At 43.5% G+C, this 24,929-nt stretch overlaps 2 long non-coding RNA genes across 2 annotated transcripts; one reads left to right on the top strand and one right to left on the bottom strand.

Moving 5' to 3' along the window:
• Positions 1-3,854: 3,854 nt before the first annotated feature.
• LOC117065521 lies at positions 3,855-24,640 on the top strand. Its single transcript, XR_004429955.1, has 2 exons — positions 3,855-4,484; positions 22,507-24,640. It is a non-coding gene; the product is annotated as an uncharacterized LOC117065521 (long non-coding RNA).
• LOC117065522 lies at positions 11,045-14,079 on the bottom strand. Its single transcript, XR_004429956.1, has 3 exons — positions 13,616-14,079; positions 12,775-12,926; positions 11,045-11,825 (listed from the first exon to the last, which is right to left on the bottom strand). It is a non-coding gene; the product is annotated as an uncharacterized LOC117065522 (long non-coding RNA).
• Positions 24,641-24,929: the final 289 nt, after the last annotated feature.

Below are 24,929 nucleotides of genomic sequence, written 5' to 3'. Positions count from 1 at the left end.
TAGGTGATCTCTTTGCTCTGTCATTTCCTGGGGCTGCTATGGATCATGTATTATGTTTGGCACTTTACTGGCTTTTAAAATAAATGTAATCTTTAATGCAACCTGTCAGGTATATGTTACTTCTGATTTTATTAGAAGAATGGCTTAGAGAGGTTAAGTTAGTTTTTCTCAGCAAGAGTCTAAAGCCCAGCTTTTTGACGATTTCTTGTTGCCTTTACAGATATTTAAACTGGTCAGAGGAAAGTTCTGCACAAATGAAAATTCAAAAACACTGTATAAGGCATCTCTGCCAGACAGGCTTGTGCTCTGATGAAAGGAGGGAGAAAGTGTGGGCTGTGGCAGCCAGGAGGGTGTCTAATGATTATTATGCTTGGTATGCAGCACCTTCATGGGCCAAAGGGCATTTGGTTACATGAGAGTTTTCTTTGGATAGAGGAAGTCCAGCAGGTTCACTTGAACCTGCAGAGACAAGGGAGAGCTGCATCCCGAGTCTGAACCCCAGCTGAACTGCAAGCCAGCTGATCAAGTACCGGCTCTAATCCTTACACCCAACAGCGGCTGTCTATTTGGGGAATTTCCTGGGTTTAAGAACCCCAAGCATCTCAGCTACCAAGTGGGCTGGAAACACAAAGGTTGTTGTGACACTTGGGGGTATTTTTTTTATAGTTGTATATGTCACAATTTCCTACTACCAGATCAAAGAGTCTGAGGGCCAAAGAATTCAGGTGGAGACTTCCCCACAGTACTCAGGGCATACTTGAGGGTCATCTTTCCAGTCTATATTTTTGTACTTTTGAGCCCACACTGTGACATTTAAGGTGAACAACAGCAAGATTCTCAAGTCCCCTGTATGTGCAACGTAAACCACAGAGCAAAAGCATCCCTTCTACATGGGACCAGGTAAAACATAAGGGACTCTAGACACTGTGTGTCTGTGCTTTTCCAGGGCTCATGAAAAAAAATTGGCTCCAAAATTCAAAAGGAAAACACAAAATTAAAGTGAATAAATGTTTAATTTAATGCTTCCTCAAGATAACATCATAACATTGAGTTGATTTATCAGCTTTAGCTCATATATCAACATCACCACGGAATTATGCAAATTGAGGACACGGTTCTGATATATGCATGTTTCAGTTAACAGAGTACAGTAATCCTTTGGTATCCAAGGGAGATTGTTGCAGGACCCTCTCATGGATACCAAAGTTGATGGATGCTCAGGTCCCTTATATAAATGGTGTAGTACTGTGCTGTGCAGAATTGAGGACAGCCTGTATGGGTGCATTTTGAAATATCTAATTCAATGGTGGAGACAGGGAGGGAGTGAGGTGTTCAAAAGGAAGAGTGATGCTGCTTGGAATTAAAGTAAAAACAACGCAGGCCTCAAAAAGTCTTCATAACAACAGTGAAGATTGCTTCCTGAGAGTAGACAACAGCTCCAACCCAGTAATTCAGTTAATTTTTGCATTTATGAGAAATTTAGAATGTAGCATTCTTAATTAAAAATTCTTATTAAAAAATAAGAAAGGTAGCATAACATTTAGTTGGATTGGGACTCCAAACCGGGTAAGACAGTGCTCTTGTCAGCAAAGAAGATTTCACACTCCTTCCACATTCCTCTCTTTCCAGCATCTTTTTTTTTTGAGATGGAGTCTCGCTCTGGTCACCCAGGCTGGAGTACAGTGATGCGGTCTCGGCTCACTGCAGCCTCCCCCTCCTGGGTTCAAGTGATTCTCTTGCCTCAGCCTCCCGAATAGCTGGGATTACAGGCACCCACCACCACACCCGGCTAATTTTTATATTTTTTAGTAGAGATGGGATTTCACCATGTTGGCCAGGCTGATCTCGATCGAACTCCTGACCTCAGGTGATCTGCCCGCCTCGGCCTCCCAAAGTGCTGGGATTACAGGCATGAGGCCACCGTGCCAGGGCTTCTTTACTGACTTTTAACTCTAGGAATTTATTTAATTTCTGTGAGTGTCTGTCTGCTGGATTTTTGTCTGTGAAATGGAGACGAATACCCATCTTATAAGCATTAAATGAGATAATGCAATATAAGTTCTATAAATGATGTTTAAGCTCTTCTCCATCTTCCCCCCCAACAAAATGAAATGAAAATGATACATATTTTGGTTATAAAAGGATGAGGCTGAATTCATATATCATCCTGGAAAACCTGCCTCAAGATTTTAGAGTTTATTCCTCCCGAGGCAAAAGGCAGTGGATGGAGGTGCTTACAGCTGGCAGCATATAGCTATTTAAATTTTGGCTCCAAGCATCCATTTTCCTGTTTCTGGAAAACTATACTAATGACCCCCAGGTGTCATAAAGGAGCCCTTAGGCATGCCGAAGTGGAGTTAATTGACTGGAACGGGATAATGTACTTGTTAGCAGAAACCAGCCAGGGCTGAGTTCCTTCTGTTTATTCCATTCGAGTCTAGCCCCAGTTAATGGATCCAAATAATTTTGGATTTCTTTAAACAGAATTGTCGCTAACTGACATTATGCAGCTTTTAACCTTTTATAAAAACTTCACAAACAGGTTGCTTTACTCCTTAATACAACGTGGGATGTGTTAAGAGTGCCCTTAACTCTTCTGGTCACCCTTATGCTTCCTCCCTTCAATCCATCCACCTCTTTTCAGCAGATGCTGGAGTGCCTGAAGGTATGCTCAGAGCCCACTCAGATGCCTGGGTCCACCCCACAATCCCAAGGAGCTCCCTTCTAATGGGAGAGAATCTCACACAAGGAAATAGTTTTGATGTGGACCCCTTGAGAGGCAGAGTAATGCAGTGTACCAGGTTCAGAGATTTGGGGACAGGAAACCTCAATTCAAATCCTGGCTCTGATATTTTCTAGCTATGTGAACTCTGGCAAGTTTTGACTCTCTTGGAACCTCGGTTTCCTCATTTCTAATCTAAGAATAATAATAGTATCTGCTTTTTAGGGTTCTTAGGAGGATTAAATAAGAACATGTTGGTATGAACAGTGTCTGGTGTATAATAAGTGCTCAATAAATATTTGCTTTTAAAAACGTTATCTATAGTTGATGCTCAAACAAACCTTTTGGGAACTCAGCAAGATAAGCAACAAAAACCCTCAGGGGAGGTCAGGAAAGTGACTACATCTGCCTGGAAGCAAAATCCTTTGAGCTGATCTTTTTCCGTCCATGAGCACATGACCAAGGAAAGGAAGCTATATTTTTCTTGACTGCGAATTTGAATTTGCAGTTGCACATTCCAAAGGCCTTGTGAGTTCTTTCCAGTTTGGGAAAAGGAGCAGCTAAGGGCACCCATGGAAACACTTACTAATTGTATGACCTTAGGCAAGTCCCCCTAACCTCACCAAAGATAAAATTCCCCCATCAGTAAAATGGGAATCATAAAATTGAGATAATAATTCGGGCTACCTGCTATGATTGCTGTGGGATTAGGGGATGATGCACGTGATACATTTAGCAGAGTGCCTGGTGCCTAGTAGGTGCCCATTAAAATTTAGCTATGACTGTTTCCTTTAGCTGACACACAGGACTGCCTTGAATGTTCACATTTCCAGAGAAAGGTGCTCGGGAAGATTTCTCAGTGTTCCGCCTGCCAGGTCGGTGCTCATTTCAAGCAGTCAGTTTACAGTTCAAAGAATCCCTTTGTTCAAAGGGTGAGCAAATCCAGGTCTCTTGTATCTGCAGCAATGAAACAAGGGAGTTTTCTCCCTAATCTTCACCCCAAAGGCAGAGTCTCTCTTTTTAAATGTCTGCACACATGTTATTTATTTATTTTTGGTTAACGTTTAAATTGAGGTTTTGGCTGAAACTCAGCCCGCGCGCACTTGAAAAGCCAACAGGCTCATTGGGCAGCCGACAAAGCTCTCGGGATTTCCCCGCGGGGCTGCGGAGAGTACAGACAGGAAGCCTGGGGACCCAGCGCCTGACCAGAACTTCCTCGGGGGAGGCTGCAGGGGAGCAGGCGCATCCTGCACAGAACGCTCTAGAGCGCCGCAGGCCAAAGCAGCAGCCTGCTCTCGACACGTGCTGCAAGAGGGTCCCGACCCGGGGGTCTGTACCCTGCACGCATGAGGAGGGAGGTGGAAGCTTTCCCCTCAGCCCCCCGGAGAGAACCTGACCCTGCCAGGCTGGAACCTTCCATTCCGGCCCAGCCTCTTCCTCCCTCGCTGTGCCGAGGAGGGATCTAGAAGGGACTTTCCAGAGAGGGTTAGCGTGCAGGGTGTGGAAATGGAATAAAAGCATATGCAAATAGGTCTTAGCTGCCTTCCTCTACCCCAGCAAATAAGAGTCTTTCTCCAAGACGCTTGACCGCTCTTCCTTCCCTGGATGGCAGCAGCAGGGCCGATTGGAGTGGTAAACCCTGGGCCGGAAGCCATGCCAAAGGGGTGGGCAGGATGGACAGGAGACAGTAGCACAACGAGGAGGGGGAGAACGGAGGCTGAATTGGAAATGATAAAATAAAATGAAATTTTAGGAGCTCGCTGTGAGTATGAGCTGGGAAAAAATAATCATTGCAAGCTGATTTATTATGTACTTACCTTCTGTTTGAGAGGCAGCAGGCTTTTGTACAGTGGATTATTGCAGAGTAAATGGCACATTAAAGATATAATCAAGATGTTTAAGGCATATTGAAATGACATTAGAATTAAAGTAGGTGAGAGACTTTTGTCATGGTCTAGAAATATAAAAATGTCAGTGACTTGGAGATATTTCCAGTGCTTTAGTAAAGATGCGGCTTCATTTCCAAAGGGGACATATTTTTAACCTTTTGTTATTTTCAGAGTGGGGTGGGATAGAGTGGGGTCAGGAAGTGGTTTAGAATCTCTATGGATGATAAAATAATATGCTTTAAACCCTGGAGTTGTAGACTGTGGTCTCTATTTAGCAAGTCATAAACTTTCTTGCAGTGACAACAGCATGAAAATATTGCACAGTAAATATGGTGCTCTTAGGAGGTTTCAGGGCTGGAGGATTATGGCCATTACTTTTTGTTTATTGTGTTCCTATTCTCAGTCTCAATTTTGTCTTGTATATTAAGAATTTTTTTTAAGTTTTCTAATTTTTTTAAAGAATCTTTTACATACTGAACCTGACTTGTATACTAATTGGCAAACAGTGTCACTTTTCTTTCTTGATGCCTTGATGGGTTTAATTATTGTATTACTGTATTTTCTTGTCATTTGAGACCTTTATATTCAGTGTCCTTTCTTTCTTCCTTTTTTTTTTTTTTTTTTAATATGGAGTCTGGCTCTGTCACCCAGGCTGGAGTGCAGTGGTAGGATCCTGGCTCACTGCAACCTCCGCCTCCTGGGTCCAAGCGATTCTTGTTCCTCAGCCTCGAGAGTAGCTGGGATTACAGAAGCGCGCCACAACGTCGGCTAATTTTTGTATTGTTAGTAGAGACAGGGTAAACCCTGTCTTGCCATGTTGGCCAGGCTGGTCTCGAACTCCTGACCTCAGGTGATCTTCCCGCTTCGGCCTCCCAAAGTGCAGTGTCCTTTATTTCATTTGTGTGCCCCGGTTCTGCTTTGATTTTGCCCCAAACCATTCTGAGTATAGCGCTCTGCTGACATTTTATCCCTGTTATTAACAATGGGCTTTTGGACATAACTGACTTATCTTTATTTGTTTTTGTTATTGTTTTTAAAATCATACTGCTGTCCTTATGCATGGTACTCCTTGGAACAGATAAGCAGCAGTACAAGAAGCTCTTTGAGAGAGAGAAAGTGGACTCTGGTGAACTCTGGGGGTCGTGCCGGTTGTTTGGAGTTGTTGGACTGTTAGCTTGCGGAGTGGGTGGTGTTTCATCTTCAGGATTCCGTGAGGCCAGGCCTGGGATGGGGCTAGGAGCTGACTGGATGGCCCCTGGTGATGCATTCCTGCGCCCTCTTCTCATGTCTAAATTCCTAGAGTCCCACTTTCTCCAAAGGCCCTGCGGAAATCAGACACATGCACTGCTTCAGTTCGGTGTAGTTTTAGGTTCTCAGTGGAGGCCTTTAGGCTCAACCTGTAGTAAATATTTGTTTTCTCTGGCTGTCAGCAATTTATAGTTTTGGGTGTGGTCCCTTAAAGCCAGCTTTTGGGCAATTTTTTTTTTTTTTTTTTTTTGAGACAGAGTCTCGCTCTGTTCCCCAGGCTGGAGTGCAGTGGCACGATTTCGGCTCACTGCAAGCTCCGCCTCCCGGGATCACGCCATTCTCCTGCCTCAGCCTCCTGAGTAGCTGGGACTACAGGCGCCCGCCACCGCGCCCGTCTAATTTTTTTTGTATTTTTAGTAGAGACGAGGTTTCACCGTGGTTTCCATCTCCTGACCTTGTGATCCGCCCGCCTCGGCCTCCCAAAGTGCTGAGATTACAGGCATGAGCCACCGCGCCTGGCCGCTTTTGGGCAATTTTTGAATTGCAATGGGGATTCCTCCTTCTGATTGTTCTACAATCTGGCAAACGTTTCTTATTTTGTTTTGGGCTTCAGTCTTATTTAATAACAAGAGAAAATCTTCTATTTTCAACAACAACTTACAAATTATTTTTATGACTTACACTTTGTAAAGCATTTTTGTCATTTCATGTAATTCTTTCATAAAATTTTTAAGATTGGTAGAAACAGTATAATTAGCACATAATGGGAACTTATTAAATATTTGTTAAATGAATGAATTAAATCCATTTTACTGCTGAGAAAATTGAAACTCAAAGAGATCAAGTGATTTATTTAAGGCTCCACTTTCCAGTAGGGACTCACATCTGATTTTTCCCATTCCAGACGGACTCTGATATAATATCTTACGTACTATTTGTTACTCTTTCTCCAAGATCTTGGAAAGATCCTTTGATTCTCTAAGAAAAGATAATAGGACAATGCAAATGCGTGGATACACCATCAAAGGGGTGGCTGAGGGCTGTCTACCTTTTTGTATAGTTCTTTCCTAGGTTCCTGACTCTGCTAAAAACTTATATCCTTAAGGATATGACTATTTAGATACATTCCTTGTTGGAGATAAGAGCACAAGTTCATTGCTGAATCATGGTGTATACATACAAAAAAAAAATAGTGTGCAAGTTCATGCGGAAAAAAATGACTGTCTTGAATTTTTAATATTTTTTGGAAGTTTGAGCATAAAACTCTGCACATCTCAGGGGAAGTTAATTTCAGAGTTTTGGATGTGGAGCTGAATATTTTCTCTAGGTTTGTCTCTTGGGGTACTGGAGGGAGTCATGCGGTGCCGCCATTTTGGGGTAATCCTGGTGTGTAGCATTCAGTAGTCATCTGGCCTACAGTCATCATTATCAGCTGCCCCTACTGCTGGAGGAAATGTCACCCATATCAGTTCAGACATTAAAATAATCAGAAAAGAGCCAGTTGTTCTAACCAAACCAAGAATTAGGCCTAAGGTCACACCCATGTACCAATAACATCCATCAGCTTGCCAGAGACTTCCTTTAACCGGGGACACCAGGAACAGAGAGAAAGAAGAAAAATTTCCCTGTTAAATCTGAAGCTAATTAGAGAGGGATGCCAAATGGGTGTTCCCCACAAGGGCCTTTCCCTTTGACTTCTGTAACCCGAGATTCAGTTTTGGCTCTGGATTATCTCCCAGAAGAAAGCTGCAAAAACAACTCGGGTTACTTCTTTACTAAACTGATCCTCTTTGCTGCTCCAGTGTGCAATTGTATTGCCACACAGATAGTCTCAAACCTGTCAGTCTTTTTTGCAGTTGGTTTTGTGTCTCATAGGACTTCCTCAAGTGAAGATTGTAAATATTTATTTTTATATTTACTTTTGAAACATCTATAGTTTTTGTTGCTATCACATTGTTTATTTGCATTTAGTTCCGTCATCCATCTGAAGTATATTTTTGTGTATGATATGAGACAGATCTAATGTTAATGTTTTCCTCTTTAGGTACTAGTTTTTCCTCTACTTTAAAAAAAAAAATGTTAGCATTAGGATCGTTTTAGATTTATAGAAGCATTGCATAGACAGTACAGAGAGTTCTCATACACTCCACTCTCCTGCTTTTTGATTTCTTCCTCTGCTTTGAAAGGATATTTTTACCTGGTCCTAAATTACAGCACGTACACAGATATCTTTCTAGAATCTCATTTTTATTCTATTGGTGATTTGCTATTTCTGCTCCAATGTCACATGTTTAATTATTATTTCTAGAGATTTCATAGCTTTTGCTAAGAAACCTGAGCTCTCACAGGACTTTTAAGAGGTCAAATTCAGCCTTCAGGCAAGTGAAATAATATCAACCCTATAGTTGTTGCTGCTGAGGTAACCTGCCAGGAAGTAACACACCTGCTACATAGGGAAGGGAGGTGATTGATCACTGGTCACCTGCCCTTTTCCCTGGGCACAAGTCTTGGACACAATAGCAAGGACCAGGCTTTGGAGTAGAGTTTCTTCACCTTAGCACTATTAACGTTTTGGGACTGAAAGTTCTTTGCTATTGGGGGGTACTGACCTGTGCATTGTAAGATGTTTATCAGCATCTCTGGCCTCAACCCACTAGATGTCCCCCAACTCATGACACCTTGAAATGACAGCCAACTCATGGCAATCAAAAATATTTTCAGACACTGCAAATATTCCTAGGAAGGTTAAGCCTCCCCTTCCACTCCCCCTGCCCCTCCAGTTGAGAACCACTGCTCTGGAGCCAGCCTGAGTGTTAACCTTGGCTCTACTGTTTAGTAACTGTGTGCCTTCATTTTGTCAATGAAAAATAGCCAAATTCTGTAAAATATTTGAAGAGATATATTCTGAGCCAAATTTGAGTACCATGGCCTGTGACACAGCCCTCAGGAGGTCCTGAGAACATGTGCCCAAGGTGGCCCAGGTGCATATTGGTTTTATACATTTTAGGCAAGCATGAGACATCAATCAAATACATTTAAAAAATACACCAGTTTGGTCCAGAAAGGTGGGACAACTCAGAGTGGGGGCTTCCAGGCTATAGGTAAATTTAAACATTTTCTGGTTAATGGTTGAGTTTGTCTAAATACCTGGGATCAACAGAAAGTAATGGCTGGGTTAAGATGAAGGATTGTGGAACCCAAGTTCTTATTTGCAGAGGAAGCCTTTAAGTACTAGGCTTTACAGAAGATAGGTTGTAAAATTTCTCCTCTCCCTCTCTCCCTCTCTCCCTCTCTCCCTCTCTCCCTCTCTCCCTCTCTCCCTCTCTCCCTCTCTCCCCCTCCCCCTCTCCCCCTCTCCCCCTCTCCCTCTCTTCCCCTCTCCCCCTCTCCTCTCTTCCCCTCTCCCCCTCTCCCTCTCTTCCCCTCTCACCCTCTCCCCTTCTCTCCCTCTCCCCCTCTTCCCCTCTCCCTTTCCCGAGACAGAGTCCTGCTCTGCTGCCAAGGCTGGAGTGCAGTGGTGCGACCTCGGCTCACTGCAACCTCCACCTCCCAGGTTTAAGTGATTTTCTTGCCTCAGCCTCTGGAGTAGCTGGGGCTACAGGTGGGCACTACCACACATGGCTCATTTTTTGTATTTTTAGCAGAGACAGGGTTTCACCATGTTGACCAGGCTGTTTTCGAACTCCTGACCTTAGATGATCTGCCCGCCTCAGCCTCCAAAAGTGCTGGGATTACAGGCAAGAGCCATGGTGCCCGGCCCATAAGATATTTCTTATCAGACTTACAGTCTGTGTTGATGTTAATGCCGGAGAGATATAATGAGGCATGTTCGAACCCCACTTCCCATCATGGCCTGAAACAGTCTCTCAGGTTACATTTTAAAAGAGCCTTGGCTGAGGAGGAAGTCCATTCAGATGGTTGGGGTTGGGTGGTGGGGGTGGGGGGTGGGGGGGCTTCACATTTTGTTTTTGGTTTACAATTTCTTCCTGTGTAAAATGCTAACAATAATAGTGCCTATCTCCTAGGATGTTCGGATGTTCATGAAGGCCAAATGAGCTAATTAATCACACAAAATGCTCAGAACAGACTCTGGTAGGAAAGACCTGAGCTGAATGTTAACCATTACATTATTTTAAAAAATCCTTTACATTTGATCTCACTCCTGATTATCCCATAGACTTCCCATTTTTCCTACATCTCCATATCTTCTCTGCCGTGGAGCAAATATGTTTAAATCACAACAATATGTACCAAAACATTACATGTCTATGTTAATGAAATGGAACTCTATTTTCAGGGCTCCGTAACTGCTAATTAATCAACTCCCATGATAAACTCATCTGAGTTGTGTGTGAATTTTATTTGCAGCTGCAGAACAGCAGTTCCAGTTAGTTAACAGGCCTTCAAGTGACAATCCACCTCTTGGAGCAGGAGAAAGGCCCAGAAATGATTTTCTGAGCAAGATGGTCATGACAGTGGGGAAGATAAAAATCTAGATAAGGAGAAGACTGAGGATTTACGTGATTCATTAACTTGATGGCTTTGGGAATGCTGTGTTCATTTGCCGTTAAAACACACCATCATCTTGCAATTCAGAGGGGGATGGATGAAGACTCGCCTTCTAGCAATTCATGTTACTTAGTCACCCAGAAACTTTTTGTTTTGTTTTGTTTTGCTTTTTGTAGCAGCAGCTACTATAAAACCAATACGTTTGTTATTAAGCTTGCCTGAGAGCCTTTCTCCCGGGGATGATTATTTCTAGTGCGTAAGAGCTGGTTGAGGATGGCAGGTGTAGGCTATCTCTGCCTTTGTCCTAAAGGCTCAATTCCTTCTTCTAATGAAACCAGAACTTGGTTTGACGAAGAGAAGGAAGTGCCTTGGACTGAGCAGTGGGGACTGGAGACAGGCTCATTGGTTTGATGACCTTGGTGATGCTCACTTAATTCACTAAGTCAATACAGCAGAGTGGTTGGAAGCCTGAGTTCTGGAGGCAGCATGATTAAGTTGAAAACCTAGTTTCTTAACTTGCCAGCTCTGTGGCCCTGGGAAAGCTGCCGAACCTTTCTGAGCCCAATTTTTCTCATTTATAAAATGAAGTTGGTTGTAGTACCTACCTCACAGTTTTATTAGGAATTTTTAGTGAAAGAATTAATTTAGCCTCACACATAATAAGAATTTATTTAATACATCTTAACTACAATGATAACTGTTATTATTCATTTGCAAGCTTTCCGTGAGTCAGGCATTGTAAGGATAGAGGACACTTTCAGGTCAAATAAGACATTTTGGGTTTCTGAAGAGTTTATTCCCTGGGATTGGAAGGAGAGGATTGTTTCCACAGAGGTAAGCATCTAAGGCTGTGGACGTGGGGAGGGAATTGGATAAGCTTTTTGGGAGGTGGTGACCTTTATGGAGGGACTTGTTCCCAGAGACTGGTACCTGAGTAACTACAAAGGGAATGGACCCCAGACATTCCCTTTGTATGGGCAGAGCCCATTCACATAGAGACAGAACGTCAAGACTATGGAAACAGGTGTGTGAAACTTAGAATATTCTCCCCAACCCCAAATAGAAAACGGTTACCAAGTTTGAAATGTATAGGCTGGAAGACCAGAGAGAAATGTATTGCCTATTTCTGCTTAGTGAATCTAGCCCTGAGTTTCTGTGACTTTAAGCATGTTTTATGCCAGGCATCTGATTCCCAGCTGACTGGGCCCCAGAGCCTAGAGGTGCCCAGCACAAGGTGTATGGGTTGCGATTATTTGTTTGGCTATTTGCGTTTAGTAATGTTTCTTTTCACCTTGCAGGAACTCACCTCATGGTTATAAGGGGAATTTGTTTTACAGAAAGGGCTAGCGAAGTTCAATACTGGAGGATCACCTTACAGCTCCTTCTTGGCAAAAATCTGTTGACCCCAAAATGTTTCCATGCTTGCTCCAGCTTTCCTCCTAAGGTGGTGCAGAGATCTAAATGAGATAATTATGCAGACTATTTAAAAATTTTTTAAAAAATAAAGTGCTACGTTAGGTACTACATACTTTTTTTTATAGCCAGCATATAAAGCAATTTGGATGTATCTCCTTTACATCTTTTGAGAATGAACTGAAAGACCAGGATTAATTTAGCTTTGAAAGGGTATTGAATTTGTAAAGTTGTACTAGGTAAGTCTCTCCTAAAAGCCTTGCATATTGAAAACCCATTCCTTTATTATCACTCTGTATAGCAAGAGCAAAGTGCCACAGTAGTATTTTTTGGGGTGAGAGCTGGCAAAGTCATATTTACAACAACTTTTGGGTTCCTTTATAATTTTCCCTCATATGGTGAGAAAAATACATAAAAAGAAAGGGAGTGAATTCTTGAAAATGGAAGCAAATAGTTTCTCTGTCACAATGCACTATGACCAAATGAGGTATGGGATTTCTTTTCATAGGACAAGTTACGCATTTGCCCAACAGAGTTACATAATAGGACTGTGTCTTAAAAGAGAATTCAGTTTTTTATTGATCTAATGCAACTACAGTTTTCCTGGGCTGTGGACTGGGGAAATGATAATAATGGATGGAGCAGCCATGCTGACAAATGTAAATGGTCAATGTTTAAAAGACCTTCATATTGCTCTTTTGTTCCGTGTTTTCTGACTGCAAATCTCATGAAGTTGACAAAATGGCTCATAGTGCAAAGTACGTCCTGGTAAATAGGAGGCAATTACTTTGCTGTGTTGCTCTGTCCTGTTCCCCATTCTGGCTGAGGAATGGCTCTGTGCAGTTTAAGTTTGTTTTGGCCTGGCTGCTTCAGTAGCACAGGAATAAACTAGTGCCTTATTGGAGATATAGATTCTGAGGAACTGGAGGTTCGAGGGTCTGGGTGACCAGGGACAGGTGGGGGTTGGGGGCAGTAAGGGGGCCAATGGCTTACCATTCAGATCGTCACCACCCTGATGTCCAGCTTTCCGTGCAATGCAGTGACTGGGAGCTTGTGGGAGGTCATCTGAAAGATACTGTGGTCTTCCAAAACATACTATGTCAGTCAGGCAGAGGATGGGAAGATGACTGAGGACAGGAGGGGAACTTTCAGAGGGCAGAGAGAAGGAGTGGTTAATCATAATAAAAGCATAGAACTTGTTATTATAAAATAATGACTCAAGAAGTGTTTTCTAATTGTCTACCAGGTATGATGCACTGCTGTTGTGGGACAGGGTTAAAAGAGGCGGAAAATGTGATATCTGCCTTTGAGAATTTCACAGTCTCACAGGACTTGCACCGGTGGGTGCAAGACCCCACAGAATAGCATGTTAAATTGCGTGATCAGATGACAGATGTGTGGGGTGATATTTTACTCTCCTCCCAGCTGTTGTCCACACCCAACCAGAATATTTAAAAAATACAACCTGGATCATTTTCCTTCCCCGTTTCCTCTGTCTTTAGTTAAGGTCAACTCCATATTTCTCAGCAAGGCCAACATGAATCAGCTCTTGCTTGCCTGGGCCTCCCTCTCCTCATACCATCCCTGGTCTCGTTATTGACCTCAGTAGAGGGATCTCTCTCCGTCCTCACAAGAGTGCCTGGTCACATCCCATTTGTGACTCTTTGGACATTCCGTTCCCTGTGCCTGGGACTCCCCTTTACCAGGTCTTCACCAGACCACTCTCTACTTATTCTTCAGGGTTTCTCCTTAAATGTCATTTCTTTCCAACTACCAGGTGCTTCCCAGAATCTTCAGCTTTTCCACCGGTTGCATTTATCACATTTGGACTCACTTGTTTGTGTGATTATCAGTGAGATTTCAGTCTCTCCTGTTTGGTGATCTCCGTGGGCCATGCTGGTCTTGTCTGTGCTGCAACCCCAGGATCTGGCACAGGCCTGACACACACAGCAGGTGCTCTGTAAGTCTGTGATGGGTGAATGGATGAGCAAGGCGAGGTTCCACTGGGTCAGTACAGTTGTCCTTTCAAAGCACTTTGTTGCTCGTCCTGGAGTCCTTGGTATGTTGAACTTAGCATCCTGTTTGTCTACCCTCACACACTCATAAGCTTCCAGAGGGCAGGGATTGAATCATCATCATCTTTTCATCTCTAGCACCTGGTTCACATAGTCACTCAGTGCAGGTTGTAGGATGAAGGAAAGAATAAACGAATGGAGCGGGCCTTATCTGGATTTTAAAGCTTGCCTGGGGAGGAGGATGGAGAAAAAGTGATTTCAGGGATCCAAAATAGCAGTGGGAGCTGGGATGCAAAACAAGAGTAGGGTTTTGTTTTGTTTTAAAGTTGAAAATCTGCATTAGAAAAATGCCAGATAGTCACCAGACACAGCATGACAGGATGTACTCATGCTACAAAGATGGGAGGGTTGAGTGGGGGGAGGCTTGGAATTTCCCCAGCTGAACTTTATACCTTGAATGATGTCTGTCTCTAAGAGCTTGCTGCTCTCCTCAGGAGTTTTATCCATTCAACACATTTTTATCAAGCACCTATTCCATGGGGAAGATATGCCTCCCCTCGAGGAGCATGAAAATTGGCCCTTAAGGGGTGAAAAAAAACTTACTCTCTTTATGTGTAAAGCACAAATATACACATAGTATATGTAGACATATATCTGTAGTGTTAACATTTCATAGTAGGGGGGATTAGGAAAAAAAATGTCTGAAAAGTTTCCTTAGAAGGACGATAATGAAAAAAAGATTGAGAAACGGACCTACTCTGTGCCAGGCATTCTTCTGGTTAAAGTACCTACTCCCATGAAACTTTCGCTCTTACAAGGCAGAAAGGCAGTAAACAAATAAGTAACTATAACCATGAACTAATAATAAATTCTATGAGGCAGAAAAGCAGGCAAGGGGCTGGAACATTTGAGGAATGGGTGGGGCATGTCTGTGGTTCCTTTAGGTAGGGTAGGTGAGGGATGGACTCTGATGAGGTGACGTTTGAGAAGAGTCTGAAAGAAGTAAGAGGTGAACAGTGGAAATATTTTGGGAAAGACCTTTCCAGGAAGAGGTAATAGCTTGGTGCAATTAAGAACAGCAAGGAGGCCAGGTGGGCAGGAGTGGATGGATGAGGGAAGGATGGTAGAAAAGGAGATTGGAGGTAGAGGCAGGGGCCGGATGGCATGGGCCTTGTAGGCCATACTGAGGGGTTTGGGTTTTGTTCTCTGTGTGATGGAAAGCTGCTGGAGAGCTTTATGCAGGGCAGTGACAAAGATTTGATTTATCTCCTTTTTTATTTTTTGAGACGGAGTCCTGCTCTGTCTCCCAGGCTGGAGTGCAATGGCATGATCTCGGCTCACTGCAACCTCCACCTCCCAGGATCAAGCAATTCTTGCTTCAGCCTCCCGAGTAGCTGGGATTACAGGCACCCGCCATCATGCCCAACTAATTTTTGTATTTTTGTAGAGATAGGGTTTCACCATGTTGGCCAGGCTGGTCTTGAACTCCTGACCTCAGATGATCTGCCCGCCTCACTTTCCCAAAGTGCTGGGATTACAAGCGTGAGCCACCGTGCCTGGCCTCTTTTTTTTTTTTTGTGTGTGTGTACTTTAAGTTCTGGGATACATGTACAGAAGGCGCAGGTTTGTTACCTAGGTATACATGTGCCGTGGTGGTTTGGTGCACCCATCAACCTGTCATCTAGGTTTTAAGCCCCACATGCATTAGGTATTTCTCCTAATGCTCTCCCTCCCCTTGCCCCCCACCCTCTGACAGGCCCTGGTATATGATGTTCCCCTCCCTGTGTCCAATGTGTTCTCATTATTCAGCTCCTACTTATGAGTTATCTTTTAATAAGATCTCTCTGACTACTATTTGGAGGGTGGACTGCAGAGGCAGGAGTGGAATCAGGAGACCTCACTGTTGCAGGTCTCCGAGGTGGGAGTTGATGGTGGCTTGGGTGAGGGTAAACAGTTAGATTCTAGGTGTACTGTGAAGGCAGAGCTTGCCGGACCCGCAGAGGGATTGAAAAAAAGGTCTCCTTTCTACCAGCTGCTGGCCTCTCTTGTGAAGGCCAGGCTGAGTACGTAGTTACCTAGCATTCTGCAGTTACTTATTTTTCATCTGTGTATCTTGCCACCTTATCTAGTCTTTGAATTCCTTAAGGGAAGAAACCATTTTTGTTTATGTCTCCAGGAGCCAGGCAGTGGGGCCGAATGGTTAAAAGTGTTAGTTGTATGTGTTAGGTTGATGTTTTAACTGCTTAGCTGCTGCTCCTCCTCCTTCTCTTCTTTTTCCTTCTCCTCCTCCTCTTTTTTAATCAAGTGAGGACGGCAATGGCATTTTTTTTAATGGCTTTTGAGAGTGAAGTGAGATTTGCGTGAAAATGCCTTGTTGGCTGGTTGTGATGTCTCACGCCTATAACACCAGCACTTTGGGAGGCCGAGGTGGGTGGATTGCTTGAGCCCAGGAATTTGAGACCAGCCTGGGCTACATGGCAAAATCATCTAAGTTGGAAAACTTTTCCCCTTCCATGTCTTGGTTTTCCTTCATGTGAAAGGGAAGGCGACGCTTACTTAAAAAAGTGGAAACTCTCAAATAATTTACGTTGTATTCTAAGTGTAAAAGGTCACGTTGAGGGTGATGGAGAAGCCATTACATGTCACTTGAGGGAAGTGAGTGTCTCTAGTGAATCATTATGAGTAAACGGGTTTGGTGCTGTAGCATGAGCAATACAAAACGTTTATATAGTAATCACCAAATTGTGTAGATCCAACCAGAATAAAAAAAATGCCTGAGCTTTGGCTTTGGGCCATGACTGAATGGGAGCATGAAGCCTGGCATGGAACAGAAGGAATGAAAGGCATGGATGTAGCACAGCGATAGACATAAATAGATGCAAGTTTAAGCAGAGATGAAAATGCGTGGCTGCCGCTTTTTCCCTCTGCACTCACGGCAGGCTCAGAGCTGGAATTAGAACTCTGGCAGCAAAACTCCCAGAGCCTGTTGTCTAAGTGTTACACTTTGCTTTCTCCAGATATACCCAAATGTTACCCCAGAATCCTTCTACCGGTAGATTAATTCCCCCTGGCTTCATTCAGATAGTGGGGTTCAGGTTTATTTTACAGTTGCCGTTCATTTGTTCACCCACTCATTCATTTGTCCACAATTTAAACACTACTTTTGTGCATCTGCCATGTGCCAGGCACGGTTAGGCACCAGGGATCCAGTCGTGAATAAAACAATCTCGGCTTGGGGCTACATTTAGTGGAAGCAACACTTCTTGTTTAGGACTATCAGTGGTGGGAGGACCCAGGGTTTGTGTGTTTGCCACAAATTTAGTGGTGCCCTTTTCTGTTCTGAACCAGAAAATCTTCTAATTGGTGAAGAAAGTCAGCAACAATCTGAAAAATAAAATATGGCTCCCTATACTTCACCCTGGACTGGAACCTGGGCCACCTGCCATCATTTTCTAACCAGGCTGATTTAGCTATTTGACCTTGGGCCTCAATTATAACTCATGTTCAAGCAATGGTTTCTCATACATTAGTTTACTTTGCTCCTTCCAATACCTGATTGGTGAGAGAGGACCATTTCTAAGGAGGTCTCTGATGTGTAGAGAGGTTATATGACCTGCCTAGTTCTCACAGCTGGTAGGAGAAAAGCTAGGGCTAAAACCCAGTTCTAACTTCTGTCACCATTTTTTTTTTTTTTTTTTTTTTGAGACAGTCTCACTCTGTCACCCAGGCTGGAGTGCAGTGGCATGATCTCAGCTCACTGCAACCTCCATCTCCCAGGTTCAAGCAATCCTCCTGCCTCAGCCTCTTGAGTAGCTGGGACTGCAAGTGTGTACCATCATGCTCAGCTAATTTTTGTATTTTTAGTAGACATGGGGTTTCACCATGTTGGCCAGGCTGGTCTCAAACTCCTGATCTTGTGATCCCCTCACCTTGGCCTCCCTAAGTGCTGGGATTACAGGCATGAGCCACCGTGCCCAGCCTATCACCTTGTTTTTATTATCTCATCATGGTGTCATCTTAATGTTTTTAACTTTTCAGTTTCCCCATCTTTAAAATAAGGAAATTAAACTGTGTGGTTTGTAAAAGTAAGTTCCCTCCCTCTCCTCTCTCCCTCCTTCCCTTCCCTTCTCTCCCTTTCTCCTTCCCTCCCTCTCTCCTTCCCTCTCTCCCTCTCTCCTTCCCTCTCTCCCTCTCTCCTTCCCTCTCTCTCCTTCCCTCCCTCTCTCCTTCCCTCTCTCCCTCTCTCCTTCCCTCTCTCCCTCTCTCCTTCCCTCTCTCCCTCTCTCCTTCCCTCTCTCCCTCTCTCCTTCCCTCTCTCCCTCTCCTTCCCTCTCTCCCTCTCTCCTTCCCTCTCTCCCTCTCTCCTTCCCTCTCTCCCTCTCTCCTTCCCTCTCTCCTCTCTCCTTCCCTCTCTCCCTCTCTCCTTCCTCCCTCTCTCCTTCCCTCTCTCCCTCTCTCCTTCCCTCCCTCTCTCCTTCCCTCTCTCCCTCTCTCCTTCCCTCTCTCCCTCTCTCCTTCCCTCCCTCTCTCTCCCTCTCTCCTTCCTCTCTCCCTCTCTCCTTCCCTCTCTCCCTCTCTCCTTCCCTCCTTTCCCTCCCTTTGTTTTCTCGCTCCCTCCTGTTCCTAGACCAAACTGAGGGTCAGGCTGCTATTTCTCGGGGCCCAATAACGAGATGCAGATGAACTGGGGAGGAAGATAATTTTTATTTCTGTAACCGGTTACAGGGAGAAGGCCAGGAAATTATCACTAGACCAACCCAAAATTACAAAGTTTTCTAAACTATATGTCTACATGTAAGTGTGCGTTCATCTAAAGACATTAGTGATTAATTTCTTTTAATCTATAACTAAGGTCTGAGTCCTGAAGACCTTCCTTTAGAGCCTCAGTAAATTTACTTAATCTAAATGGGTCCAGGTGCTGGGGTAATTACTTATCTTGTCTACTGCTAAATCAGGGAGGTTCAGGGGGTTCCTTTAGACCCCCAATAAACTTGTTTGTGGAGGCCTAGAGAGTTTCTTCAGACCCCCATTAAAACTTGTTTAATCCTAAATGGGTCCTGTTAAGAATTCCTTTGTTATTTTGTCATGCTTTAGTGTCCAGGCAAAACTCTTGGTGGGCTTTTGTTGCATTCCAGCCTTTGTATAAGGGCACTGGCTCAATCAGCTTTTAATGTCTACCCTAGTTAGTCAGTCAGTGCTGGGACAGTTGTGATGGAAGCCTGCATTATTGAGACCTAGCCTCCCTCCCTTCCTCCCCTCTTCTCTCCTCCCCTCTCCACCTCCCTCCCTGTGTTCCTTCCTTCCATCCTTCCTCCATCCATCCTTCACTGGAGTTTCTACTATGATCAAGACATTATGCTAGAAGCTGGAAATAATGTTACATAAAACACATGCACAGACTCCATTAAGAAAGTTAAAAAGCCACCCAAAGAATGGGAGAAAATATTTGCAAAATATACATGTGGGACTTGTATCTAGAATATATAGAGAACCCTTACAACTCAATAATAAAAATACGAACAACTCAATTACAAAATTGACAAAAAAATCTGAATAGACATTTCTCCAGAGAAGCTATAAAAATGGCCAGTAAGCACATGAAGAGATACTCAAGATCATTAGCCATCAGGGAAATGCAAATCAAAACCATAGTGAGATACCACTTCATACCTACTAGGATAACTATACTCAAAAGATAGACATTAACAAATATTGGCAAGATGTGGAGAAACTGGAACCCTCATACACTGCTGGTGGAATTGTAAAATGGTGTGGCCGCTTTGGAAAACAGTCTGGCCATTCATCAAATGATAGCCATAGAGTTAACCTATGACACAGAAATTCCACACTTAGGTATACGTCCGTGAAAGGAAAATAGATCTCAGGACTCCCAAAATCACTAAGCCAAAGGTAAGTCAAACTGAAACTGTATTAGGCAAACCTGCCTCCCATTTTATTCCTATGCAAGCTAGCTACAAAGATAAAAAAGCTACATACCTCCCTCACAATTTGCCCACAAGGAAATTCCTTGTGGACAAAGGACAGAGAGAATTCAGTCATTCCTCTGCTCATGTGAGACCAATGCATGCCTGATTGCTTCCTCCGACCTATTATTTCACTAAGCCAGACTAAGGCATAAGTGACTATTCCTCTACCCTCCTCTCACATGTAAATTGTGTATTCAGTAAAAGGCTAGCCAGAGACCAAAACATGCAACATTTTGTCTCGCATCTACCTATGATCTGGAAGCCCCCAACCTCGCTTCTAGTTGTCCCACCTCTCCAGACTGAACCAGTGTACATCTTACATATATTGATTGATGTCTCATATTTCCCTATAATGTATAAAACCAAGCTGTGCTCCGAACACCTTGGGCACATGTTGTCAGGACCTTCTGAGGCTGTGTGACAGGCATGTGCTTAACCTTGGCAAAATAAACTTCCTAAATGGATTGAGATCTGTCTCAGATACTTTCGGGTTCACACATCCATGAGAAATGCAGGCCGGGCGCGGTGGCTCAAGCCTGTAATCCCAGCACTTTGGGAGGCCGAGACGGGCGGATCACGAGGTCAGGAGATCAAGACCATCCTGACTAACACGGTGAAACCCCGTCTCTACTAAAAAATACAAAAAAAAAACTAGCTGGGCGAGGTGGCGGGCGCCTGTATTCCCAGCTACTCGGGAGGCTGAGGCAGGAGAATGGCGTAAACCTGGGAGTCGGAGCTTGCAGTGAGCTGAGATCCGGCCACTGCACTCCAGCCTGGGCGACAGAGCGAGACTCCGTCTCAAAAAAAAAAAAAAAAAAAAAGAAATGCAAACATATGTCCACACAAAACTTGTACCTGAGTATTAATTCATAGAAGCATTATCAAATAGGCAAAAGGTAGCAACAACCCAAATGCCCATCAGCTGATGAATGGATAAATAAAATGTGGTAGATCCTTATGATGGAATATTATTCATCCATAGGAAGGATTTACTGATACACATTAAAACATGGATATATCTTGAAAGCATTATCTTAAGTGAAAGAAGTCAGTCACAAAAGGCCACTGATTATATGATTTCATTTATATAAGATATCCAGCATATATATAGACAGAAAGTAGATCAGTGATTCCCCAGGGGTGAGGGAGGGGAATGGAGATTGAATGCTAATGGTTATGAGATCTATTTTTGGGATGATGAAAATGTTCTGGAATTGATTATGATGGTTGTACAACTCTGCAAATATACTAAAAAACCAATGCGTTTTTCACTTTAAGTAGGTGAATTGTTTGGTATGTGAGCTATAACTCAATAAGGCTATCATATACTTATTTTATTTTATTATTATTTTTTGGAGATGGAGTCTCACTTTGTCACCCAGGCTGGAGTTTCATTGTGCAATCTTAGCTCACTGCAACCTCTGCCTCCCGGGTTCAAGTGATTCTTCTGCCTCAGCCTCCCAAGTAGCAGGGACTACAGGTGTGTGCCACCATGCCTGGCTAATTTTTGTATTTTTATTAGAGACGGGGTTTCACCATGTTAGGTGAAACTTGAACTCCTGACCTCAGGTGATCTGCCTGCCTCAGCCTCCCAAAGTTCCGAGATTATAGGTGTGAGCCACCACACCTGGCCTATATACATATTTAAAAAACACTAGCATGGTCTCTGTGCTTGTGGAAAGCAGTCTTGTTGGAGAGATAATTTTAATCAAATAATTATACAAAATTATCTAACAATTACAAATTATAGTGAAGGAAAAGAATCCCATATTATGAAAGAGACTAGCTGGAGGCTAATGGGGGGGCGGTAGGTAAACATTCAAGTGCTCTTACAGAGATCCCCAAGTAACAGTGACTTAAATAAGGTAGATGTTCCATTCTTGCTGATCTATCAGTGCAGGTGTAAGCAGTCTAGGGTGTATATGGAAGCCTCACCATTTTGGGGCTCTTCTGGCATGCTGCTCTGCTGTTCCCTGGGGGGCTGCACTCATTTGCATGGTCCACAGTGGCTCTCCACCATGCCTACAGTCCAAGCCTGAGAAGAGGGAGGGAAACAGTACAAAACTCTCCACTCCTGCTCACATTCAGCACTTTGTCACACCAGGTGAGGAAACAAAGTCAGATGTCATTCTGTTCAGATACCACTTAAGGGTTCTATTAGAAGAAAATATATATTGGGCAAACAATTAGCAATCTCTGCCATAGATGGCCTCTCTGAGGAAGTGACATTGAAAGCAAGAACCTCGGGATAAGTTGATGTTAAAGAGACGAACGAGTTTTCCAGGCCAGGGGGATGGCATATGGAAGGGCCATGAGGCAGGAAAGGCCAGCTACCACATTTAATGATGCTTAATGATGTGCGTGTCTACCGTGCACATCCCCTCCAGAATTTTTTTTGTTTTAATAGAGTCTCTGTGGCCCAGGCTGGAGTACAGTGTTGCAATCATAGCTCACTGCACCTTCCAATTCCCAGGCTCAAGCGATCCTCCCACCACATGCCACAATGCATGGCTAATTTTTTATTTCTAGTAGAGACAAAGTCTCTCTATGTTGCCCAGGCTAGTCTTGAACTCCTGGGCTCAAGAGATCCACCCACGTCAGCATTCCAGACTGCTGACCTGACCCCCCCCTGATGTTTATAACTCATGAGTACCAGGACTAGGCGTGGTACTGGGAAGCAGCTGCATTGGATTTACCAGGCTTTTCACTCTTGTATTTTACAGGGCTGGGACAGGCCTGGACTGCAAGGAGGGGTCTTTGCACCATCTCTGAAAAGCCTATGTGTATCCTCAGCTTTGAGAACTGAATTCCATGGGTTGTGTCAGTGTCAGACCTGTGAAATTCAGTTCTTCAGCTGGGATATCTCTGTCATCGTGGGCTTGAGGACACTGGAGAGAGTAGATCATGGAGAACTTCAGTCTGCTGAGGAGCTTGGAAGACTGGAGACAGAAGGCAGAGTCTCAGGCTTTGAAGGAATAAGGAGTGTGGGTTCCTGTGAGAAACACTCATTTGATTGTGAAAAGACTTAAATTCTATGCTAAGCAGGGTTCCAAGTAGCTAAATGAATGATCTCAGCAAGTCTCTCTTGTTGCTGCTGCTGCTGCTGCTGCTCCTCGTTTACATTTATTGATTACTTAACGATGATTCAGGTACTGTCGTAAGTGCTTTACATGCTGTTATAGGAGACTCTTGGGAGAAATCTCTTCAATGAAGCTTGAGACACATGGCATTGCCATGCAATGATTTTTTCCCCCCTCTTCACGGAATCAGAGGGAGTAACAGAATGTGACAATGATTCTTTAGCATGGACTGCTGAGGCTTCTGGTTCCTTTTTAAGATCTGTGGTGAAAGAAGATGAGAAACATGGGTATGCCCTTCTTTTGGTCCCCCTCTTCCTTTATTTGAGTCTTTACTTCCTTCTGTAAATATATTAGGGCTACATTGTCCCCTTGTATTTCAAACAAGGCAAAAAGAGGTTGTAATTAGACTTTACTGCAATCCTCAGTTTCTCCACGGAACAGGAATGCAAAGGTTTTGAAGGCCTCTCTATTTGCTGACATGGTCAGCTGGGTGCCGTGGACCAAGTCCTTCTGTTGCCCTCCTCTATCACCAAGTAAGCTAGGTCCATTCTGAGGCTCAGGTTTGCTGTGATGATGACCACTTTTAGGCAGAAAGTTAGAGGCCTCACGAGTGCTATATAGACTTTATCAGGCTTTAGATTTGATGGGGAATAAGGAATGTGATTTGTCTTTTGGGAACTGATTTTTGATTCATCATTGTCTCTTGGTGTCCTGTAATTTCCATGTCATTACAGTCTACTGAACGAAAGAGTAACCTGTGCCAGAGGAGAGGCGGGTGAAAGACTCCACAGCATGCTCATTCTCAGTCTGTCTTCTCAGTGACACCGAGGTTTACTGAGTACCCACTATGTGCTGAGCACTGTGCTCAGGGCTTTGTATGCATGATCTCAGTGAATCTCACCAAGCCTCATCTGGAAAATGGGGACAAATTAACAACAGGATGGCAAATTAAAAAACACGTAACCATGTTCTACAGATGCAAAGGGGTGCTTGGTTATTATGAAGGCCCCCTGGCAAGCGTGTGGGACATGGGTGTGTTCTCTGGGTTGTACTGATCAGATCAAGGACCTTCCCCACCCTTCTCACACTCTGCCCACTTCCGCCCTTTGCTTATCAGACCCTTAGCCAGTGACTCATTCTAGAACCAGAACCTTGGTGAAATCTCAACTGAGACCAGAGATCGGTGTCTTCAGTCCTAGACTGATGGAGAAAATCCAGAATGTATACTAGAAGCTCCAAGTGCTCTGGGTTTCACCTCGTCCATGCTGTAGACACTGACTTTGGCTCAGAACTCCGATTTAGTACAAAAGGCTCATTTTAATTTCAGGGGCACTATTCCTGAAGCAAACCAAATAAATGAAGTATGGAATTCACAGATACACACACACACATTAAAAAATTAACCTGGTGTATCTGTGAAGAGTAGGCAGAAATTCACTGTATAAAAGAATGCTTCATTTCATAGAGAATTTGTGTTAAGATTCCATTAGATAGTACATTTCTCAAATATTTTTGAGGTTGTATTTGCTTTGTCAAAACTTGGTTTATGTAAGTGGAAAAAGCATGTTGCAAAATAACTTGGTGTCTATGATTCAGTTTATGTAAAATAATAAATCCGTGTAGGAATACTTGTGTTGAAAGATGTACATCGATTTGTTAACAATGATTATCCCTGAGATGGTGGGATTTGAGATGTGTTTTTCTTTTTTTTTTATACTTTTCTCTGTTGTTTGACTTAGAACATGTTTAGTTACAATAATAAAGTTATTGAAGACAATATAACACCCAATTGTGATGAGTCCAGACAGTACTCATGCTGTGCATTTCTTAGACAGTATGTTGTACAGGTGGGTCATGGAGGAGTGGAGAGAGAGCCCTGATTTGTTGTCCCATGAAGAAGACAGACACAGGATAATATGTAGTGTGATTCTTTTTTTTTTTGAAGAGGAGAAATGTGTGTGTGTCCATGTAAGTGTATGGATGTCCAGTGGGTAATGGGTGTTAAGATTACAAGTGATTTTTTTCCTGTCTTCCTGAATTATGCTTTTCTGCCTAAATAAAAAAAG

Source organism: Trachypithecus francoisi, unplaced genomic scaffold, assembly GCF_009764315.1.
Source record: "Trachypithecus francoisi isolate TF-2019V2 unplaced genomic scaffold, Tfra_2.0 Lachesis_group2, whole genome shotgun sequence".
Taxonomy (NCBI): Eukaryota; Metazoa; Chordata; class Mammalia; order Primates; family Cercopithecidae; genus Trachypithecus; species Trachypithecus francoisi.
Note: the sequence above shows the minus strand (reverse complement) of the source record. Positions and strands in the feature narration are given on the sequence as shown.